The sequence below is a fragment of the Lissotriton vulgaris genome, chromosome 9 (assembly GCF_964263255.1).
Source record: "Lissotriton vulgaris chromosome 9, aLisVul1.2, whole genome shotgun sequence".
Classification (NCBI taxonomy): Eukaryota; Metazoa; Chordata; class Amphibia; order Caudata; family Salamandridae; genus Lissotriton; species Lissotriton vulgaris.
Genome location: NC_141697.1, coordinates 851,747,958 through 851,771,754, shown reverse-complemented (window position 1 = coordinate 851,771,754; position 23,797 = coordinate 851,747,958).

Below are 23,797 nucleotides of genomic sequence, written 5' to 3'. Positions count from 1 at the left end.
GTGATGGACATCAGTGGAATGCTTGTGTGCCTGGTGTGTGTGTTGACAGTTGGAAGATAAGCTGATCAGCAGGCAGGCTGCTCCTGATGGGGCTGCTACTATTAATGAGATGGATTTTATAAATAACTTAAAAGGCACAACTCAGCTACGTCTACTTCATCACCACTACGCATGGAATTTCATCACTACATTTTGGCGACGATCTGGAGACTTTCTCATGCTCTAAAAGAGTCTTAGGGAAGCTAAAGATGATGTTTACAAATGGTGTACATGTTGAAAATAAGCTACAAGAATTACAAGTGCAGACAACACACAAAAACAATTTCATCAAGCCTGGGTCACAAGAGGACACACATACAGCGCAAGTGGATTTCCAAGAGGTAGTATTGAAACCTAAGATGCCACAAAAGAAACAATTGAAACTGGAGCAGCACGCCTTGCAGCCCCACCAGTGTCTATTAAATTGGACAGCCCCAGCCCAGGAGTGCAGTGCTCTGTAAAATGACTCACCTACGTTGTCAATAACCAAATTGGAGTCTTACCTGGCATTTTCCTGTCCTGATTCACGCCGTGAGGGGAACGGCTGCGCCGCGAGTGCTGAGGGCTGGGACCACATTACCCAGGTGCCCCGGCAGCCAGGCGCACATCTGACACCACTGCTGCGCCCAGAGGCACCTGAAAAGAGAGGAACGCCTCCCGCCCCCGCGGGACGAGCCGGGCGAAGCCCGGGCCAAGGGTGGGCCCGTTTAAGCCCGTTCAAGACCGGTCAAGAACGGGACGGGCCACCTCCCTAAGATCTCTAATATCGGCTGCATGAAATCTGAGGTCAGTGATTATTTCCATAGGTGATACAAGTAGTAACGATTTGTCCAACTTAACTGAGGTCCCGTTCTATTGCATAAAGATTTATATATCACCATATTATGCGACATTTTCATCGCCAGGAGTAAATGGCAGAAGGAGTACCGGGGGTTCCTTAATGGGGACTTTGGACAATTTCCTGATACGTGTATGAAGTGCCCTAGCCAAAGACATCGAGTTAACGGAAAAAAGACTGTCTATGGACAATATGTTAGATAACTTTTCTGACAAAAGGTCATCTATGGGAAATTTCACGAGGGCAAAATCCCCAGTTGCTCAGGGGTCAGAGCACCAGGATAAACATGTTTCTAGTGGGGAGGATGACGATAGCTATATCTTACAATCTACAGAATTACTTGTAGGTCGGAACTCTATAGGAAATACGACAAATACAGGGATACAGAAGAAGAAATCCCCGAGGAAGCCCCCCTCACCCAACATAAAAACAAGGTCAACCGCTAAAACAGGGGTGGCACAGTTACCGCATGGCCCTATAATGCTTAAAAGAAAACGAACTGGGGCACAAAAGCGAGATGCGGAGAGAGGGGCCAAAAAAGCTAAGGATGCTGCCTACATGGAGAACCCCGTAGCTGAGTCCGTACACTGCCTACAGGAATTGGCCCCAACAAGTAAAGAAGCCAACCCACAGATAAATAAGGAAGGGGCGGTAGGGGGTGATTCACCTTCTTTTTGGAAAATCCTGGAAAATACTATCAAAAAAACGATTAAACCGATTCATGATAGACTGGACAGGATTGAATCAAGATTGGGGTGTATGGAACTCTTGCTTGCATCATCTCAAACAACCAGGGCAAGGTCACAAAAGTACCTTGACCAAATTCTGATTGCAATAGTACTAATAACAAATCTAATGTTTTAGCGAGACCCAATGCTGACTTAGTAGGTTGTCAAGTACCCATAGCAAACAGGCAAGGGACAGCTGAGGGCCCCTAGACTAGCTCAGCAGAGGAAGGGGGAACTATACGAAGAGGTCTGGATGTTGGTGGGGGGCCCAATAACCACGTAGCTCAACCCTCTGTGGTACAATCCCAGCCTGTGTCCAATCCAACCACAAATCACCCGGTAATCACACAGCAAACGATAGATCTACCCCCAGACTCATCACCCTACATGGTAATTCTGGTAGGGGTACCACCGCTTGAGCAGGGGAAGAGGGAATCATATAGAGAGCTAAAAAACAAATGCATATATTGGCTCAATGAACATCGCCCTTTGCCACCCTACATGAGTGCTGAAATATTGTTTGTTAGGTGGGTTAACTGGGTGGGAAGGCGGACAAAGACAGGAAAAGGGGATTGCATTATCATTAATTTTAAGGAACCACGATGTGTAGAATATATTTGTAGTTGGGTACAAAAAGAACATATGGGTTGGATCCAATCACTGTCTTTAAGGTATTTCTATGCTCCAGCACAGACTAGACAGTGGTTTTTTTTAATTAACTCAAATAAGAACAATGGACAGAACCTCTCTGCTCCGCAGAATATAAGGTTAGAGAACAGATTTGAAGTATTCTCCGGGTTGTCCGACTGTGACTGACAACAAATCCAGAAAGGTGCAGAATGTGAAGGTAGCTCCTCATTAATCCCAACCCCTATAGTAAAACCATGCCACAGACCCCTCCCGAATAAAGAATCATTAATAATAAACCAGTGGAATACCCTGGACTTGTTGTCGTGGAATTTGGCAGGTTTATCAACCAAATTCCAAAACAGGGAATGGCTGGAGTATATAAATACATTTGATGTAATTTGTGTCCAAGAGACATGGGCAGTGGACCCAACTAACTTTAACCTGAAAGGCTACAAAATGTTTAGTGTACCGGCAGTTAGATCTAATGCAGGAAGAGCGAGAGGAGGGCTTGTGGTGTGGGTCCGCCTGACTATAAAACGTATATGGAAGGACTTGCACTGGAAGTCCGATTGTCTGTTGGCGGTACAGCTGAAAACTAAGGAACTTAACTTAATAATCGTTAACTTTTACAATGTGGGTGGGGGTAGAGGAGAGGAATTGGAAAAACGTCTAGCCACCCAGATGGAGCAAATGACAGATACTCTAGCACCACGATTCCTGATTGCAGGGGATTTTAACTGTCATCTATGCCCCAACCTAATACCTTTTACAGAGGACTGGTCTTCTTGTAACATGGAAGAGGGTACCCACTTTGAGCATACCACAGAAGGGGTCAAACTAAACACAATGATGCTAAATCTGGAGTTGACACACTCAATGGATTTAATACATTTAAACCTGGAAAGTGGAATCAACCCGACATTTAAAGGGAGAGGGTGCGGTTCCTACATAGATTTTGTATTGGTGTCCCCTTCACTAAAGCTAAGATTACTAGAATTTAATATTGAGTGCAGTGGTTTTAGTGATCACAATCCCGTCATACTGGTAATGGTATTAGCTAAAGGGGAGAGGGAAAGAAGGAGACCAACGGATATTAGGGAGACAGTAACTGATCAGGGTAGGCGCTTAAAGTGGGCCAAACTGGATGGGGCAATTTTCTATAAAACATTAGTGACCAAGGGCACAGAATATCTGAACTTATGTTTTAATTTGGACGTTAATGGGACTCTGGTAGTCGAGGCGTTTGAGAATTTAGCACGGCTAATTGATAGCCTTCTATATACAAAGGGGAAGGGTAAAGCAGTGCCTAACCATAAATGGTTTGATAGAGAATGCTCCCAAGCACAGAATAATCTCAGAGCAGCGCTTAAACTCAAACCGAGGGACGGACTTATGATTATGCGCTGCAGAACACGCTATAAACAAGAAGTTAAGCTTAGGAAAAATGCTCTCCAAACGGAGACCAGGGAAGATCTGGGGAGGCATCTGAAAAAAGGGACCTTTCAATGTTTTGCTCCATAATAAATAGACCCTGCTTCCAAGAAGGTGATACCTCCTGTGTAGCATCGAATGTGTTGCCTGAGCAGTGGGTGGACCACTTTTCTGGGCTATACAATTGAGGCACCTATGAGGAGGCGGAACAGGATATGGGTATGGTGACAAACATAGAAATGAATATTTTCTCCCTACAGGAGATTGAGGGGGGAATTAGAGGCCTCACTCAAAATAAGGCACCAGGGCCAGACGGGATCCCGCCGGACCTATACCTAAGTAATATAGAATTGTGGGCCCCGATATTGACTAGAGTTATTAATGCCGCCATAGCATCAGGACTTCCTCGCTCCTGGTCAACGGCCATAATTGTTCCTATTTAAAAAAAAGGAAATAGGCACAACCCATAATGTTATAGGCCTATCTCCTTGATAGATGTAACTGTAAAGGTAATGGGCAGGGCCATCTTGAATCGCCTCATGTGTTGGGAAGAAGAGAACTGTATCCTGACAGAAGTACAATATGGCTTTAGGGCTGGCCGATCTACCACTGACCAGTGTTTAAATCTATATCTATTGGTCACAAAATATACGGTGGCAAGCAATTAAGAATGGGCGAATTTAGCGAATTCGCGATTCGTGAATTTGCGGATTTGCGAATTTGCGATTCGCAAAATTCGCGCGAATTTGCGGATTTTTCTATTTTTGCGAGTTCGCGGGGCGCTTGGCGTGTTCGCGGGGCGCTATGTGTGTTCGCGGGGCGCTTTGCGTGTTGGCGGTTTTTTTTTGTGCAAGCCCGCAAAGCGCCCTCTGGTTCATCACTGCCACCCTCTCATTTTTTGTGCCCCTCTGCCCTCTGCCCCACTCATTTTTTGTGCCCTTCTACCCTCTGCCCCACTCGTTGTTGTGACCTTGTGCCCCTTGCCCCACTCGTTTTTTTTGCCCTTCTGCCCTCTGCCCCACTCGTTGCTGTGCCCTTATGCCCTCTGCCCCACTCTGTGACCTTCTGCCCTCTGCCCCACTCCTGTTTTATTTTAGAATGGCGCCGGAAAGCTGCCAGCGCCATCCTAAAATAGTTACTAAATTAGCTTCATCAGGAAGCACTAATAGATAAAATAAAGCAGGTGCTCGAGCTGTTGAAGCTAACTTTCTAACTATTTTAGGATGGCGCTGGCAGCTTGCCGGCACCATCCTAAAATAGTTGCAACAACTTCAAGCTTGAAGGCTTGAACTTTTGCCCCCCGGATCCGCCGCTCGCGAATTTGCGGATTTTCGGTATCGCGATTTTACCGAAAAATCACAAAATCCGCGAGCGGAACGGATTTTGTGCTCATGCTTACAAGCAATGAAAAAGTGTACCTAGCCTTTATGGATCTGGCAGCAGCCTTCGATTGTGTAAATCGCTCGAAGCTGTGGGCCATACTCTTGGGTCTAGGTGTTGATGTTGGTCTCATTCACATCTTGAGAACCCTCCACCATAAAACAATGGCTAAAGTGAGGTATAATCAAGAAGGGGGCTTGACCGAATCCTTTGAATGTACCAGCGGGGTAAGACAAGGCTGCATCTTAGCACCCTTTCTATTTTCAATATATATAAATGGGCTTGACATTTTTTTAACTAGCTTAAAAGTGGACTCCCCAAGGATAGGAGACAGACCAGTGCTGGTCCTGCTCTATGCAGACGACGTGGTCCTGTTGGCACGTACGCCACTGGGTCTGCAGCGTCTAATTGACGGGTTCATTGAGTTCATGAACGGCCTAGATCTGTCTGCCAACTTAACTAAATCATACGTCATGGAGGTGGGCTCTAAAAGTAAGGGGAAAGATTTTAACTACAGAATAGGCTCAACAACTTTGGAAAAAGTCCAATCTTTTTTATATCTGGGCATTTTATTTGAAAAGAACTTAACTTTTAAACTCTTGATTGAGGGACATGGAAACAAACTAGCAGCAAGCTCTGGCAGAATTATGAATTTTGGTCGCTGTTTAGGACGCTGGTCCCCGGAACAAATGATGACCCTTTACAACTCCGTATCTGTGGCGAAGGCGATATATGGAACAGAGCTGTGGGGAATAGGGAATGTAGATAGACTGCAAAAACAGGAAAATAAATACCTGAAGAGGCTTCTTAAAGTTCCACAGGGCACATCGTCCTATATAGTACACAAGGAACTGGGCTGTAAATGTTTGGAAGATAGAGTACAAATAAGGCCTGTGGTGGCCTGGCTAAAAATATGGGTCAACCAGGAAGCCACCCTGACCCAACGAATAATTTTAGATTGCTTGGGTAGGGAAAAAGGCAGTTCAATTTTGTGGCTAAAATATATGAAAGAGGTTTTAGAGGGGATTGGTTGCGGAACCCTATTTTCAAACCCTCAAATTATCACTAAACGGGACCAAGTGATAGTAACTGAAAAGCTCCTTAAAACCAAAGAGACAATACGGGAATCTGACTCAAAGAAATTGCAGAAAGTCCGGGCTTATCAGCAAGTGAAATCTCATGAAATCGCAGGAATCTTATCTCGCTCTTGTATATAACCCACAAGATAGGTTTTTAATAACACGTTTTAGATTCGACATGATTCACCATGTGCTATCAAACCCTTTGGGGTTTACTGAGTCAGTTGAATCAAAGGGACCCTGCGGCTGCAATCATCGATCTCCGCAGGACACCCTTCATTTTGTATTATTATGCCCTTTTTATTTAATGCCCAGGCGTCGCTTTTTAAGAGGAATTTTAAAGAAAGCTAATCTTAGATCCATGAGAGACGCGTTGGCCTTTTTAAAAGTGTCTAAAGATCCCCTGACCCTATTCTGTGTTACGAATTTTTTAAGGTCTTCTGTTAGATTGAGGTCCAGTATAGAAATATGATGATTGTTATTGAATTGGGGGAGGGAAAATTGTTTTGCTCACAATCTGTTTTTATGTATTATGTTAATCTCTGTGTTGCTTACTGTGATTTTCTTCTCCTTTATGGTATTAATGGATGAAAGGCCAGAACATTTATGAAATGATTTTTTAATGTTGTACTTTTATGGTGTTAATCAAACGTGGAATAAAGTTATTTGAAGTCAAAGACTCACCTACTTTTAGGCAGGTAAAAACTGTTACACTCCGCTTTAGTTTCTAATATTGCTCGCGCACCTTACAGTGTTGAGGGTGCCGCGAGGAGGATCTGGGGAATGTTCTATGGCCTCTTTTAAGTAGATCTTGGCTGCAGTGGGATGCTTGTCAGCAGCAATGCGCCTTGGGCCATCTGGCACTGCGTCTCTTGTGCGCCGCCATTTTGGACTTTAGGCACAATGCAAATCTTGGAGTTGTGTGTGGATACAAGGTGCCTGTCGGCCATGAAGTGATCAATGTTGGTTTGGATTACAAAAATGCATACAGCATCTTGTGGTTCTATATCTCGGTGTGTGGTCATTGTGTAGATATTTTACCGCCTACGGAGCCAGCTTCATGGGTAATGTGGAGGGCTCTGGTGTTGCTCACTCGGTCGAAAAGACACTTCTAATAAAAACAGTCTAACGTCATGTACATTGAGCCTGTTGGAAGCTGTTTACTTGAGTTCCAAACTACATTCTTCTTGTAAGCCTTAATAGCTTTTCATTGGTTTAGGACTTTATTTCAGCTCTAGTGGCATATTTGGACGGTGTTGCTTTTCGCCGGATCATTAAGACTATGTATGTGCCAAGAGGTGCATTTTTCAGTTGAAGAGTCGCTCACCTGTGTGTTCAATAGTGTCATCCAAGTTCATTTGGTTATTTACTTGTTTTTGCTGAGATTGATTTTTTGTAAGCCCATTTCCATATGTTGGGTGGGTTTATCGTTCTTTATAAGAGGGTGGTCATTTTTGTCTTTTGTGTGTTTTTTGATTGCTTTCCTTTCCATAGCCCATATCCCTTTCTTGGGGAATTGGAAGGGGTTTGAGTCCCACTTCGACGTCTTAAGCCACTGTACCCTTACATGAGGGTTGGTTTAAGGGGTTTGTTTCCCTTTCACGCAAGGAATGGGTTTTAGTCCCATATCCACACTGTAAGCCACTGTTCCTTTACATGAGGGTTGGCTTAAGGTGTTTGTTTCCCTTTCACACAATGAATAGGTTTTAGTCCCATGTCCACACAGTAAGCCCCTGTATCTTTAAATGAGGGTTGGCTTAAGGGGTTTGTTTCCCTTTCACGTAAGGAATGGGTTGTAGTCCCACATTTTTTTGTTTTTCATTTATTTTTATTAAGATTTTGTGTTACAGCACAACAAAAATCTGATATCCATACATTATTAACATTTTTCCCCCACATTTAGGGGCCCATTAGGATGGCCGGTGGATTGCCCCCACCAGGCTGGCGGTAGCCACCCCCAGCCTGGCAGGGGCAATCCGCCTGCCATCTGCACCTAAATTCCCCCATCATATTAGGATGGTGGGGGGACCGCGGCGGACGGAAAGACCGTCCGCTGCTTTTCTGCCCAGGTCTCATTGCGACCGGGGCGGGAAACGTTTAATATGGTGGCGGTGTCTATTAGACACCGCCAGCCATATTATGATGGTCTTAAACAGATGCCTTTCCATGGCGGCAATGCCGCCACGGAAAGGCATGCGGTCTTCACTTCGGGGGCCCCCTGCGGGCCCCCATGGTGAAGGGGGGGTGTGGTACCCCCCTGCATTTGCATACACAATGCGGCAGGCACCGCGCGGTGCCTGCCGCTTTGTGTATTTAACTGCATACATGCATTTTTAGCATCGTGGCGGGTGGTGCTGAGAGCACCGTCCACCACAATGCTAAAAATGCATGATGCACCCGCCACTGTGGCAGGCGCATCCTAATATGCAGTGCGTACCGCCGCACAGCTCGTGGGCGGTCCCGTATTCCGCAAGGGTGGCGGGCAGGCAAAATCCGCCCGCCATCCTAATGGGGGCCTTAGCCATCACAACGTACACTATTACATTCCCTAACGTAACGAGTATCCAAGTAGGAAGGGCGGAATATAGAAAAAAATAAGGAATATAATTAAAGAAGAAACAATCCGCCTAGTGTGCATTTTTTTGGCCCTCTTTCCATCACTGAATGGGTCCCCAAACTCGCCTCCCAAGTAATTTACCCTTTTTTCCTTTCCTTGCATAAATTCCATTTTCCAAATTAAAAACAGCAAGCAGCTTAGCTAGCCACTGATGTAGCATAGGGGGCACCTTGTCTAGCCATGTCTTGGCAATACACATTCGCAGGACAGACATGGCCATAAATAAGAATTTCCCGTGGGGTCCCTCAAAGCTTTCATTGACCCCAAGTATGATCAAAACTGGTGAGAGGGTAACTTTTATCCCCAGAGATCTATCGAGAAACGACTCAATTGCTCTGTGAAGTGTGTGCAACTGCGGGCAAGTAGCAAATATATGGATTATATCTGCCTCCAAGGAATACCTGAGGTGCCCCCCCACTGAGCTATCCTTGCAGGTGTAAAGTATAGGGAATAAATCGTCTTATAGTGCTGGGCCTGCAGTGTGGTTGAGCATAGTATTGTCCGTCCAAGGTAGAGTGAATCCTGAAAACAATCCTGCTCAATACCTAATTTCTCTGCCCATTTTGTGCCAAATTTCCCTAGATTATTGGGCTTGGTTGCAATGAGTTCTGCATAAAATCTACCGATAGTACAATCTCCACCGCTTTCAATAACATCCAGGATTTTATTATTACTAAACCCTAATGGCCCACCATGTTTATTGGAGAAAAGCTTCGTACCTGCAAGTATTTAAAAAAAACTCCTCCTGTCTATGCCATAAACGGCCTGTAGTTCAGTGAACTGAAGTATCCCACTTGGTCCCATCATATCGCCTACTTTCAGGATTCCCCGTTCCCGCCAATCGTCCATGACTGGATCCCCTGGAAGTGATGCATTCTTAAACATACCAGTGTATCTATCAAATCTTCCAAGGCCAAATTTTTTTGAAAAGGCTTCCCATATCTTATAAGCCGCCTGCAGTGTCTTGAACCTCGTTCTTTTATAATAACAAAAATCTGTGGGATTAGGAAAACAATTCCCCGCTCCTACCCCCAGCATCGTCGCGTATACGTTAGTGCAACAGGATCTAACTTTAGGATCCCTCTCTGGTCCGCCCAGCAGCCCCTGCATATACTGAAGTGCCACCGCCCAGTAACACATTCTAAAATCTGGGACGCCCCATCCTCCTCTTTCCCTGGGAAGGGTCATGTACCGATATGACCTCCTTGTTTTACCGTGTGCCCATATGAATCTGTTCAAAATATGTTCTAATGTCAGAAACCATTCAGCCTCAAAGAAAAGTGGAATCGCCCTAAACAAATAACGAAATTTAGGCAAAATTACCATCTTTATCACATTGGTACTTCCCACCAATGACAACTAAAGATTGTGTATCCTATTGAGATCTCGTTTCACTTTAGTAATCAATGGCTGGATATTCCGGTCTACTGAGCTGTCCAGATCTGCTGAGATGCTAATCCCTAGGTAGAAGGCTGAACTAACAACCCTATTATCCTTGCAGACCGCACTAGCGTTTTTTATTATCAGAGTTTTAGCCCTATTAAGCGCATACCCTGAAACCTGCCCAAATACCGGGCCTTCTACCTCCACCTCTTCAATAGCAAGAACTGGGGCTGAGGTAACAATCGTGACGTCATCTGCGTAGGCATATGTTTTAAACTCCTGCCCATGCATAGCTAAAGGGAGGATCCTATTGTTACATTCCAATCTGCGTATCAGTGGGTCCATGTACAGAGCAAATAAAAGCGTTGAGGATAGGCACCCTTGTCTAGTCCCTCGCTTAATCTGCAGCGGGCGGTGTATCCTTTGTTGATTCACAATTGTGCTGAAGGATCCCTAAAAAGAGCCTGAATAGCTTTTATGTACCCTTCCCCTATACCACTCCACCTCATGACCGTCCAGAGGTAGTCCCAGGAGACCCTATTGATTGCCTTTTCTGCGTCAAGTAGCAAAAACGGCCATAGGATCCCCTGAGACCTCCGCTGCATCAAAGAGGGTGAGAACTTGCCTTATATGTTGTGTGGTTCCCTTTCCTGGTATGAAGCCATGCTGTGTGAGACTAACCATATCCTCAATCACTCTGCCTGATCTCATAGCAAGGATTTTGAAAAAAATCTTCGCGTCAGCGTTCATAAGAGTTATGGGCCTATAAGATCCTGGTTCTGATGGTGGTTTACCCTTTTTCATGATTATTACTATATCAGCACCCCCCCAGGAGCTTGGTATGGAGTCTCCCTGTTGCGCCTGCATCATTGTATCCTGCATATCCCTGCTTAAGACACCTTGGAAGACTTTATTAAATTTGTCTGGAATCTGATCCGGACCTGCCGCCTTACCCGAGGGGAGATTGTTTAGTGCCACAACCATCTCCTCTAGAGTTATAGGGAGATCAAGAGCCACCTTCTCCTCCTCAGGGAGAACCGGGTGTAAGATATCCTTTAGGTACTCCTGAATAGCCGCTACATCGTTTGACTGATCTTGGTTATATAATCCCGCATAAAAGAGTCTAAAGATCTCCCGTATTACCCCGGAATCTGTTACTACAACTCCTCTATCATCTAAAATATCCTTTATTTACCCTGCCAACATTTTCTGCCTTGTACGTATTGCCAGAATATGCCCTACTCTCTCGCCTAATTATAGCACGTTTCTTTCTTAACCAAAAAGCTGGCTTCTGTTTTACTTGCGATGCTCTCGCTTGCCTCGGCTGTACCAACTGCAATTTTGAGAAGGATTTGCTCCAGGGGCGCCTTCTGCTGTATAGCTACATTCAGCTCCTCCTCTGCCTCTGCCAGAATTTTAATGTGCTTTCCACTCTTCCCTTTTACTGTTTTTGCTTATATAATGTGTAACTCAGAGTCTCTCCTCGTGCCCCTGCTTTGAAAGCATCCCAGGCATTACCGGAGGGGGTGGTTCCTCTGTTGATCTCCCAGTAAGCTCTGATCCACTCCTTCATATGATTAACATATTTCTCATCCTTTAATAATGCCCTCTCAAAAGTCCAGTTGTTTTCCCTATTAGCAACCCTCCCGAGCTGAAGAGTGATTATTAGAGGATTATGATCGGAGATTATCCGTGGTTGTTTTTCTATCTGAGGTCTTGCAATTAAGAAGTTAGACACTAAAAAGTAATCCAGTCTCACGGAGATCTTGTGTGGTGTTGAATAAAATGTACTACCAGTTCCTACTGGATTCACCCGAGCACAAAGGTCTGCTAGAGAATTATGATGTGCCGTGTCGACTATTGTGCGGCATGTCTTTTTTTTATGGCCGGTGTATATCTGCCCCGCCTCCATACCCAAACCGGTCAACCCATTAATATTAAAGTCCCCGCAGCAAATGATAGGTTCTGGCCATAGGGATAATTCTGAATCCAAGAACTCAAAGATATCAGGGTCGTCTTCCGTAGACCCCTATATTGATAATAAGGTGAATGTCTCGCCGTTAATTATACACTCGAGAAGAACCGATCTCCCCCATTGACCCTCCCTCTTTCTCTTAACTGTTGTGTCCCTTCCTCTAGCAAGTACAGCCACTCCCCGAAGCTTTGATCCTTGCTTAGTATTCGCCAGCAGCGAGAAGCCAAGCTGCTCCAGAAGGTAACCCTTCGTCCCTTCTATATGTGTCTCCTGTAGACAAACAAGATCTAAATGCATTGACCTGAGGAGTGCTGCTACCCGCTGCCTTTTGGTGCAATCATTGAGCCCACAAACTTTAATTGACGCAATCCGGATACTCATTAGAATACATCAAAGAGTTGTCCTACCTTTCCTGTCAATACCTTAAAAGAACTTGAAAAGTGTGCTAAGCTGTGCTGTATGTGCTGTGTGTTTCCCCCCTTATACCCACTCCCCCATTCCCCGCCCCTCCAGCCCCACCCAGCAGCCCTCCCCCAGAACCACCCCACTTACAGGCAAATAGGTCAATCATGACCTATGAGTGACCACTTTGGATTGCAGTCATTGCATCCTCCTCCCTCCCCAATGCCAATCAATCCTCATTGTGGACACCCCTGTGTAACCCAAAAGTCCCTTCACATGTACCCTATGCCTTATCTTAAGGATTTCATCCACCCTTCTGCCCCTTTAATTCCTCCATATATTGTTGCGCTGAAAAAAAATGTTGACCTGTCCCTTTGTAATCACCTTGAGCCTAGCGGGATATAGTAGGTATGCCTCTGACCCTAGGGCCTGAAAGGGAGCTATTAACTGCCTTAGCCTCCATCTTCTCTTGACAGTGGCGTGGCAAAAATCGGGTCTGACAAAGAATGTGACATCTTTAAATGAGCGCTTAGACTCCAGCTTCGCTTTGTCAATAATTTCTTGCCTCAGCAGGTAATTACCTACATAAACTAAGATTGCCCTAGGCCTGCCCTCCTGAGCCCCCCCGTAACCTTTTCTCAGTGTCAGGGGAAACCGATGCGCTCTCTGTATTTCGTTCTCCCACTGCCAGGACGGTGACTCGGGAAAAGCACAGTTCAGAAAATTGACTACAAACGCCCTGACATCTTGCCCCTCCATACCCTCGGCTACCCCCAGTAGCCTTATATTGTTCCGCCGCTGCCGATTCTCAAAATCCTCCAGCTTCCACTGTACACCCTCGGTCAATTTTTCTTGTTTAAAAGTCTGCCAGCTGCTAACGTCGTCCTCCAACCTCCCTGTCCTTTCTTCGACATGTGCCACTTTATCCGCCACCTCTTCATACAATTTGTTCATTTTCCTCAATGAACTTTGTATCTTTTTTGTTGCTTGTCTAGCCCTGCGACTCTCCATCCTTGCTTCACCCTGCATCTGCTTTAATGTACTAAACAGTAACTCCAATGAGGCAGGTTGAGGCTGGGGGGATATTAGATGCATGCTCCCTTTCTTGGCTAATTGGATTAGCACCATCCTGATACAATTGTGAGGTAGCTGAATAGTACCAGATCAGCTTCTTAGCAATATCCGAGGGTCCCCCCGGCGAGTTAGCTCTTATTTTAGATCTTCGCTTCTTCTGTGTGCTCTTTTTAGCGGAAGCACTGCTCCCCGAGTCTGAGTCTTCGACTGAGCTCCCTTTGCTAGATATCACAGACTCCGAGTTTTCATTGAAAGAAAAAAAACAGTCCCCCTCAGGTGAGCCAGCCCCCCCCCTCTCTCCTGCACCCCTTGCTGTTGCGGAGCATTCACACCATCCTGGCATGCCAGAAGGGGTTCACTGCCCCACGTACTCACAGTTTGGTCTGGTGTGTCAAGTTCGGCTCCCGCCAAGGTTTGAGCTATTTGTTCGTCCTTACTGCCTGCAAAAGATATGGTAGAAATTCCAATGCTGTCAAGGAGGGCCTTCTGGCTTCCACTGTTCTTTCCCAGAGCTGAGGAATCCGTGCCTGTCTTCCCGCTCCTCTGACCCCCACCGGGCGGAGCTTGCACTGCTGCAATCCAGCGTTGCTTGGTAACTGGGCTTCCAGCGTCCTCAAGGGCGGCACCGCTTTCGTCTTTGCCTTTCCCTGCGTCGCGTCCGTGATCTGCGGCACCTTGACTGCGAAGGCTTCAGCAACGGTCGGTTGGCACATTGAGGCATCCTTAGGCTTACAGCTATCTTTTGGGAGTCTCTGCGCCAAGGTGTTTTGAACATTGTCAGCAGCCCTGACATCGCTTGCACTCCCCCGCTGTTCCCCATACTTCTTTGAAGTTGTTATCAGAGCCCTCCTCGCTGTTCCAAAAGAACGCTGCTCCGAGCTCGGGGCTGGCATGTCTTTGCTTGCCTCTTTCTCATTAGGTTTCCCCGACTCCTTTTGCTCCTTCACCTGCTTGGGGGTGTGCAGCGGCATTCTGTACGCTGCTCTCCCTCGGGACAGCAGTGCGGCAATCCTTGTAAGACCGACTTTAAAAATTGAGATTAGCGAGGCTGTTGGGTATGCTAGCGACCATACAGTCCCGAGATACTTCTGCCTTGCTGCCGCTAGGAAATCCAAGTGATCGGGGGTCCACAACATCCTAATCAAATCTCAATCCTAGGTCGTGGCGGGAGAAGGAGAGATTGCGACTAATCAATACGACCTGTCAGCGGCCATCTGCCCTCAGTCTCGGGTTGTAGTCCCACTTAACGCAAGGTTGTCATGTTCCTAGTGTGCGTAAGCCACCAAGTGTTTCACGTTGGTCATGTTATGTGTGTAAGTCACCATGTGCTTCACCTTGGTCTTGTTGTGCGTGTAAGTCACCTTGTGCTTCATGTGTTGTTTGTGGTAGTTGGTGTTGTCGCTACTACTTAGTTTCTAAAGAGCTTAATCTCATCTACAGTTCACGTTATGGGTCAGAGTCCCATTTTTGCATGAATGGTCTCTTACATGAGGGGTGGCAAGTTGGGTTATTGTCCCTTCTTCACATTTTTCTTAGATGTGTTCCTTACATGGGAGTATGTACATGGGTGCGGTCCACCCATAATAACGAGTACGAACATGGGTGCGGTCCACCCATAGTCTTTGTGTCAATAGGAAAGAGTACGAACATGGGTGAGGTCTACCCATAGTGTTTGTGTCAATTTTAAGGAGTACGTACATGGTTGTGGTCCATCCATAGTGTTTGAGTTCTGGGGGTGCGTTACTCCCATGTGTCTCGTCACAATGTTAGAGTTAGTTAAAAGTAGCATTTTTAGAGCTGTGATTTAAAATCCGACTTTACCATTAAAGATGTCTTTAAACATTCGAATTCTACCTGTTTCCAATCAAAAATGAACAATTATTAAATGTACTAATGTAACCCAATGTTAACATATGGGAGAGGCAGGCCTTACAGTAGATAAAAACGTATTTAGGAGATTTTCACTACCTGGATTTGCAAACCAGTTTTTGAATACAATGCACCCTACCCTGTGTGCTGTCTGGGGCTTGCCTTAGGGGTGATATATGTATTAAAAAGGAATGTTTAGGTCTGTCAAAATGGTTATTTTGCGAGTTCAAGTTGGCAGTTTAAAACTGCATTGCATGCTGAAATGGCAGACATGAAATATGATTTAAAGGTCTAATTTAGTGAATTGCACAATAAGAGCTGCAGGCAAACCAGTCACATTCCATTTATTAGCCCTGGGTACATGTAGTACCAGTTTACTAGGGACTTATACGTGAATTAAAAATGCCAATTATGAGTATCCAATATTACTATAGTAGCGGGCACAAGAAGTTCAACATGGATTAGCAACAGTAAAGTGCACAAAGTCCTAATGCCAAACAAACGAAATTCAGACACCATTTCTTTTGAGCAAAATCCTTTTTTAGCCTAACTCCTATTAGGAAATGAGTGTAAATTGCAGTTGCTGAGAGTTTTACACAGGAAGATACGAACAGCTTTCTGCTGGTAGTAACTTCCTCTGTAAAACAAATAAATAATATAAAAATAACAGGTGCAAAAACCATTTTGCCAAGTTAGTGTCTGCCACTAATAACTGGAATCACAGCCAGTTTAGCATATGAATTAACATTTTTTTTGCACTTATCATAATGTCAAAGGTTTGAAAGGCCCTATATATTTCAATATTTTTGGACACTAGATAACGTCAGCCATAGCACAATAACAGCATTTGCTTAAAAAAAGGAAATCATACATACCATAATTCTGGTAGACTTTGTAAAGTGTTGGTGATGTTCCTCCTCCACTGAAGTCATTACCCTGATCAATCAAACCCTCCTTTACAGCTTTATAGCCACACACAAAAATAACACGGCGAGGGCCCAAATACACTGTGAACACGTCTCCATACTTCTCTCTTAGCTGCATTCATAAGCACAAAGAAAGAAGAAAACATTTTGAGTAAAGATGTGAGAATGCTGTTGACACTAGTGACATCGAAAAACACCTTGACCTATTGAGTCATAATTACTTATGGTGACAATATTCAATAACAAAAAGGTGGTAGGAGTGAAATCACAGTATCTCATGTAAATGCACCACCTTTGCACAGAGGATATATGTCAACACATTTCTTTCTCTTTCATTACCATATCCAAGTTGGCTAAATTCTAGAGTAGTGATTCTCAAACTATGGCCTGGGAACCGCATGTGGCCCTACTAACCTGCACATGTGGACCCCAGCAGAACAACTATGCTGGACTGCTGTTTACTTGATCGAGCAGTAACATTCAGAAAGATGTTAAATAAACGGAAAGCTTTAATTTACACTAACTGAAGTAAAAGAGAAGAAACAAATAATGTGTCCCGCACCATTTACTTTTAAGAAAGCATTATTTCTTTGAGACATTTTGCAACAAATGTAAAAAATATGATAAAGCCTCTTCAAAATTCAAAAAAGTGCATTTCACCTTAGTACATCTGAATATATCAATGCAATCAGAAGTATTTTTAAAACTGATAGTTTTAAACAATGAATGTAGAAACATTCATACCTCCGCCCTCCATGACAACAATACCAATACAGAACTAGGAGGCAGGTTAGTTCTCACATAGAACCTCCTGGGTGGTCTGGATTGTATATACATAGACAACATTAGAGTTATTAAATCAAATACAAGAGAAGGTTTTCTACAGCATATATCCCAAACTCATGTATTTCAAGGTGCTCATATGTCATAATGAACAACAATCATTTACAATGCAATAGGTCTTGTATTGTTGAAAGTTTTAGCTATTGGCGTTGCTAATAATAATTGAACGCCAATAGCTCAAACTTTCAGTAATTTTAGAGCTATAGAATGCAAATGGATTGCGGCACTTGCGCTTTAGCTTTAAACATGTTAAGTTATTGCTTCAAAAGAAAATAAATTGAAAAAAAATGTTGTATAGTTCTTTACTTTTGAAGCAATTGCAGCACCTGCAGTGGGTTTCCAATGCATGAAAATGACCTGCCGTGCTATGTGCATTGCAAAATCTATGATTCGATCAGATACCCTTTGAGCGCTCATCTGCCTGAATACTCCTAGCGGAGTCCCCTCCAATGGAAGGAGGCTGACACAACCTGTCACTGCGGCAGTACATCTGTGACTCTGGACCACAGGTTTGCTGCATGCAGCCATGCCCAAAACATATGCATCAAATCCTAAATAGGTGCACGGCATCGTGCGCAGAGAGGGGTGGACACAAACTTTGTGTAGGACAGCTGGGATGAGACATGCAGTTTGCTAGTTGTTAAATTGAATATACTGGACTTTGCATTATGAGATACTTTAAATGGGTATTTCAAGGTGCATTCTTACTCCTTGGCCATTATTATTAGAATTTATATTGCGCGACAGCTACCCAGAAAGGGTTTCCCGGCGCAGACAGAAAAGCCTTGACAAGGTGGAGCCTGGGCTTCTTATTTGTCAAACAGCCAGGTTTTAAGCAACTTACGGAAATTGGAGTAGTTTGTTTAATTTCTAAGCGAGATTGGGAGGGAGTTCCAGTAAGATGGCCCTAGATATGTGAAGGATTTTCCTCTTATTTTCGTTAATTTGTATTTAGGGACCCCAAAACGGCCATGGGAGGCTGATCTTAGATTTCTGGACGAATGTAGGGTTTGACCAAAGTGCAGAGGTAGTTGGGGACTGTTTCGGATTTAATTTTGTGCATGTAGGTGAGTGTTTTAAATTTCACTAGATTTTCAATGTTTAGCCAATGTAGTTTACGTCGGAATGCGGAGATCGATTCTCTTTTTGGTACTTTGCATAAGAGTCTAACTGTCGCATTTTGGGCCATCTGTAGTCTGTGGATAATCTGTTTGTTTGAGCCAACATAGAGGACATTTCCATAGTCAAGCCGGGAGGTAATTAAGGCATTGACTACAGTTTTTTTTGTTGTATCTGGTAGCATCCAACATATTTTTCTTAGCCATTTGATGATGGAAAAACAAGTGGCTGCGACTTTTACTGATTGAGCATGCATACTCAAAGTGTCATCAAGGAGTACGCCTAGGTTTCGCACTTGTGATGCAGGGGTAGGAAGGGTGCCCATTTTGTCTGGCCAATGTTTTAGGCTCCAAATATTTTTCTGCTTTCCCAATAATATTACCTCTGTTTTTTCTCTGTTCAATTTTAAGAAGTTAGATTGCATCCAGGATGCTATGTTTGTTAGTCCTGTCTTGAGTGTGGAGGTATCATTGGGGGTTTGCGCAGATAGTGAAAACATGATTTGGGAATCATCTGCGTAGGAGTAGATTGACAGCCTGGATTTTTCAGCCAGCTCCGCTAAAGGTTTTACGTAGAGATTGAATAGTAGCGGGCTCAAGATGGAGCCTTGTGGTACACCATGTGCAAAATATTAAATTTTGGAGCAAGCATTTTGGGAAAAAACTTGAAAAGTTTTGTTAGAAAGGAATGCCTGGATCCATTTGAGAGCTGCTCCACCTATTCCTATTTCGTTCAGTGTGTTTATGAGCAGAGTGTGTGATATGGTGTCAAAAGCGGTGCTCAAGTCTAACAGAATGAGCGCCACAGTTTCTCCTCTATCTAAATTCTGGCGGATAGCTTCAGTAACACCTAGGAGGGTGGTTTCCGTCGAGAAACCAGCTCTGAAGCCTGACTGTGAGGGATGGAGTAAGTGATGTGTTGCTACATATTGCGTCATGTGTATGTGAATGTGTTTTTCTAGAATTTTTGATAGGATCGGAAGCAATGATATGGGACGATAGTTTTTGGTATCGGCAGGGTCTGCATTTGGCTGTTTTAATAGTGGGTGAATCATGGCGTGTTTCCATGTGGAGGGAATCACTGACTCTTTAATCAATGCATTTAAAAGATAGGTTAGGATTGAGAACACTGAGTGATTTAATTGTTTGAGAATGTTGGCTGGAAGTGTGTCCTTTGGTGATCACGATTTAATTGATTTCAGAAGTGCATCTACAGTTTGCGTTGTCAGGAGGGGCCAGTCAGTTAGGACGTAGTCCACGTCGCTTTGACTGTGTTCTTGCACCGCGGGGGATGAAGTGCCACTGGCATAGGTGCATTAGAGCACACTGAGCTATCATGTACAGGTTCTTGTTAAACAATCTCTTGGACTATTCCTTCAACTTTATTTATAAAAAAGGCTGCTAATTCCTCGCATTTAGTTTGGGTCAGTATTGGTGGTGTGGCTACGGTATCCGAGCCGGCCAGTTCTTTAACTGTGTTAAACAATGTTTTTGCACAGTTAGACGCCTTTGAGATGGTTAAATTCACAAATGTGGCGCGTGCTTGTTTACATTCTTTGTGATATTTACTCAAAGCTGTTTTATAGACCTGTTTGGTTGAGTTGTCGTATTCTCTCCTCCACTTTCTTTCAAGGATCTTGCAGCTAGTTTTTAAAATTTTTAAAGAATTGTTATACCATGCCGCCGGTGGACGATGGACCGTTCTTTTATATTTTATGGTGGGGAGGCAGGTGTCAATGGCTTCTGAAAGCCAGTTTTGCACTTTCTCGGCGAGGGGGCCAACCTTTTGCTCTAAGATTGGTTTATGGGCATCAAGACATTCATTAAATTTGTCGATGTCTAACTTTTTCCAGTTTCTCTGTGTTTTCCCTGCTCTTTTTGCGTTATTGAAGGTGTTCTTATCATATGGGGAGGTCAGAGTGAAGTTTATCTGATTGTGGTCAGACCAACTAGCTGGTAGGGCCGGGGAGCAGATGATTGTACTTAAATTAGAGAAAATGGGGTCTAAGAAGTGTCCGGCTATATGGGTGTGACCGGAATTTAGTAGCTTTAGGTTTTGGGAAGCCTTATCAGAGATAGGTCTGGTACTAATTTTGCAGGTAGAGTCTTCCAGATGGAGATTAATGTCTCCTAAAACTGTGAAATTGGCCTTGTTTGAGGCAAAAGACGAAATCTCTTCCATAAAAGTGGGAATCCATAGGGGGCCAAGAGGGCTCATCCTATATCAGTGTCCTATAGCCGGCAAATGAGCGACAGAGGGCCAGTCGTTGTGTGCGCCAAGGCATTACCAAACAAGGTCACCAGTTTCTGACCTGCACCCATGACGTACAGGGCATGGGTTAGTGGGTGATGCTCTGATTCAGTGTCTGTGACCCTACACAGGCATCCCATCTCAGCTATTAGTGTTCAATTTGCCAAGAAATGGCCTGCCAGAATGTCATTATCTTCCTGCAACTGGCCAAAGGGTATGAGCTCCTGGACCATGAATAGGTCCCCCACTGAGGTCAATCCTGTCACTCTCCATGCCGTCAGTCCTTCCCTAACAATGCTTGTATAGAACAGTGGGATGAAGTGCAGACTAATGGAGGGAGAGTATGGGATCATGTCCATCAGTAACCTCGGGCTCTTCTCTTAGCTCCAATAAGCCACTTTCAGCAGGCTGCCATCTCCACAGGGGAGCTGCGCTCCAGGGAGCAACATTGATCCCACCATTTCCTGTGCCCTTCATGTTGGGAACATGCCCACTTCGTCCAACTGCCTCCCAGCCAACCATCACACTTGCCATTTCAGACATGCTATCTCAGAGCCTTTTTTTTCAAAGCGGCACACCCAGGACACCCTTTCCTCACTGGCATATGCAGCCTATGCAGAGCCACACTTCTCTTGCCCCTATTCCAGATGAAAACTCCCAGCATGGTGTCCAACTCCCTGGAGGTGGCATGAGGCCCAACCACCCTTAAGTGGTGGAAAAAATACAAGATGCAGGAAAGCATTACCATCTTAAAAAGTGATGTGCATCCTAGGACTGCAATTGGGAGACTTCTCCAAAAAGCCATCTGTGTACATAAGGAGGATATGGCCCTGGGAAGATTACCACAATTAGATTGTACACATCATGATATTTACAGATCCCTAAGTACCAAAACACCCGAAGCTCCCACAACACCCTCTGCTCTCCGGCCATAACCTCTTATGAAGGATAGCCCTCAAAGAGGGGAAAAATACAAGACTTGTCCCAGTTAACACCTAAACTTGACACACTCTGAAATTGCACTAGTATCTCTGAAAGATCTGTAATTCCCCAGGACATAAACCAAATATAAAGCAGCATGTCATCTTCATAAATAGATAATGTATGTACCTCATCGCCCAGTGAAACTCCCCATGCTTCCCCCCGACAAAGCTGCTGGGCCAGTGGCTCCATTTCCAGGGCAAAGAGTAGTGTGGAAAGGGGACAGCCCGATGAGTTCCCCTGCTCACTGTAAAAGAGGGTGATAAGTATTTTCAAAACCTGATTCGGATGTAGTCAGCTCCGTAGAAAAAAGCCATATGTCTTCTTGCAGCTGCTCCTCAGTGTCAAGTTTTGACAGAGTTGTAACAAGTATTCACATTCAAAGGTATGGAATGCCTTCTCTAAGTCCAGCACTAAACAGGCTCAGTAGGGCCACCTCCCCCGCGCCAGCACCCTTTTTTAAGCCTCCAAACATTAAGCATGGTGTATCTATAAGGGATAAAAACATTTTGAACCCTATGCACTAAATGCAACATGTGTACCAGCAGGCGGAGAGTCAGTAACATACTAAGGTTTTTATAAGCCATACATAGCATGAACAATGGATGGTAGGACGTCAGTTCTGTCGGCTCACTGTTGGGTTTTACCAGTGATCCAACAAGGAATATCGCATGGATTGCAGATGTCTTGACTCACTCAGGGTGGCCTGGTAAAGCTACAGTAACCTGGGGGCAAGTAAAGGCTCATAGGCCTTGTAGAGCTTGGATGAAAGACTGTCCAACCATGGAGTATTATACGTGGCCGCGCTGATAATCACTCTCCGTATCTATGGTTCCAGCCAATGGGTTGTTGATCTCTGCACATGCTGTTGGATCAAGTACAAATGCAAAAAGAATTGATAGACAGAATGCAGAACAATGTCATACATTCACTCCAGTACAGAGATCTGGTCCTAATCCATTGTTTTTTTGCTCACCATGCCATTTCAGTCTGGACCCAGTCATATGCAAATCAGTCTTGACACTGCACCCAGTGGGAACTGTCCAGCGCAAACTGCAAGGTCAGGACCTCCCTGGACTGGAAGCAAGCATCCTAGGACCGGTTATGGGCTTTCAGCCCTCATCAGCCAGGATAGCTTGACTCTAGTGGCATTGAGAGCTCAGAACTCACGTCTGGGCATACCCGTCCCACCGGGGTGACAAATGCAAAAAGAACAATTGATGGACAGAATGCAGAACAATGTCATACATTTACCCCAGTACAGAAATCTGGGCCTAATCCATAATTCTTTGGCCTACCATGCCATTCCAGTTTGGACCCAGCCATGGTGAGCAAAAGAATGGTGGATTTAACCCAGATCTCTTGACTGGGAGCGAATGCTTTGATTTATTCAGCATTCCGTCCATCAATTGTGTGTCTTTTACTGTAGGATCAAGTACAGGCAGATTCGATCCAGTCAGGAACTTGAAAAAAAATCAACTGAGCTCTCAGACTGCGGGGGATCGTACAGGCAACAATACCTCCATTCCAGGGCAGTATCCAAGGGGAAGACTGCCCAAACAGTGACAAATTCCACCTACAAAACAAAACTTAGCAGTTATGCCCACACACAACTCTGCCAAGGAAGAACTCGGACATCATGGTCAGGGTAACTGTTCTCCCTTCGCACTGCTCCGTCCTTGAGGCACTGGCCCCACGCCTTCTGGTGACCCAGGTAGGTGTTGGAGGCCCTCTGCCACCCACAGGCCTCTCCCTGTGCCTAATCCCTAGTGGTCTAATGGAAGAGTCAGCTCTTCTGCTGGTCCGCTCTGTCAGCATTTTTCTGTTTGCTCTTTATTCTATTCTTTTGGCTATGCCTTTTTGCCTATTTTCTGTTTGCCTCTGTTCTTTCCTTTTTTGCCTTCTTCCCGCTGCTGCTCCCCCTGCAGCCCCTCCCCACCCAGTGTTTTCCCGCTCCCGCATCCCAGCTTCTCTCATTCCCCCTGATCCCTACTTAATGGCGGCCGCTGCATGACAAGGCGACAAAGACCTCTGACCTCCTGGTCAGGGTAACTGCTCTCCCCTTGCTTTGCTCCGTCCTTAAGGCACTGCCCCCGTGCCTTCTGGGGAACCAGGTAGGTGTTCGAGGCCCTCCTCCACCCATAGGCTCCTCCCTGTGCCTTATCTCTGGTGGTCCTGTAGAAGAGCCAACTCTTCTGCTGGTCTGCTCTATAAGCCTTTTTCTGTCTTTTTC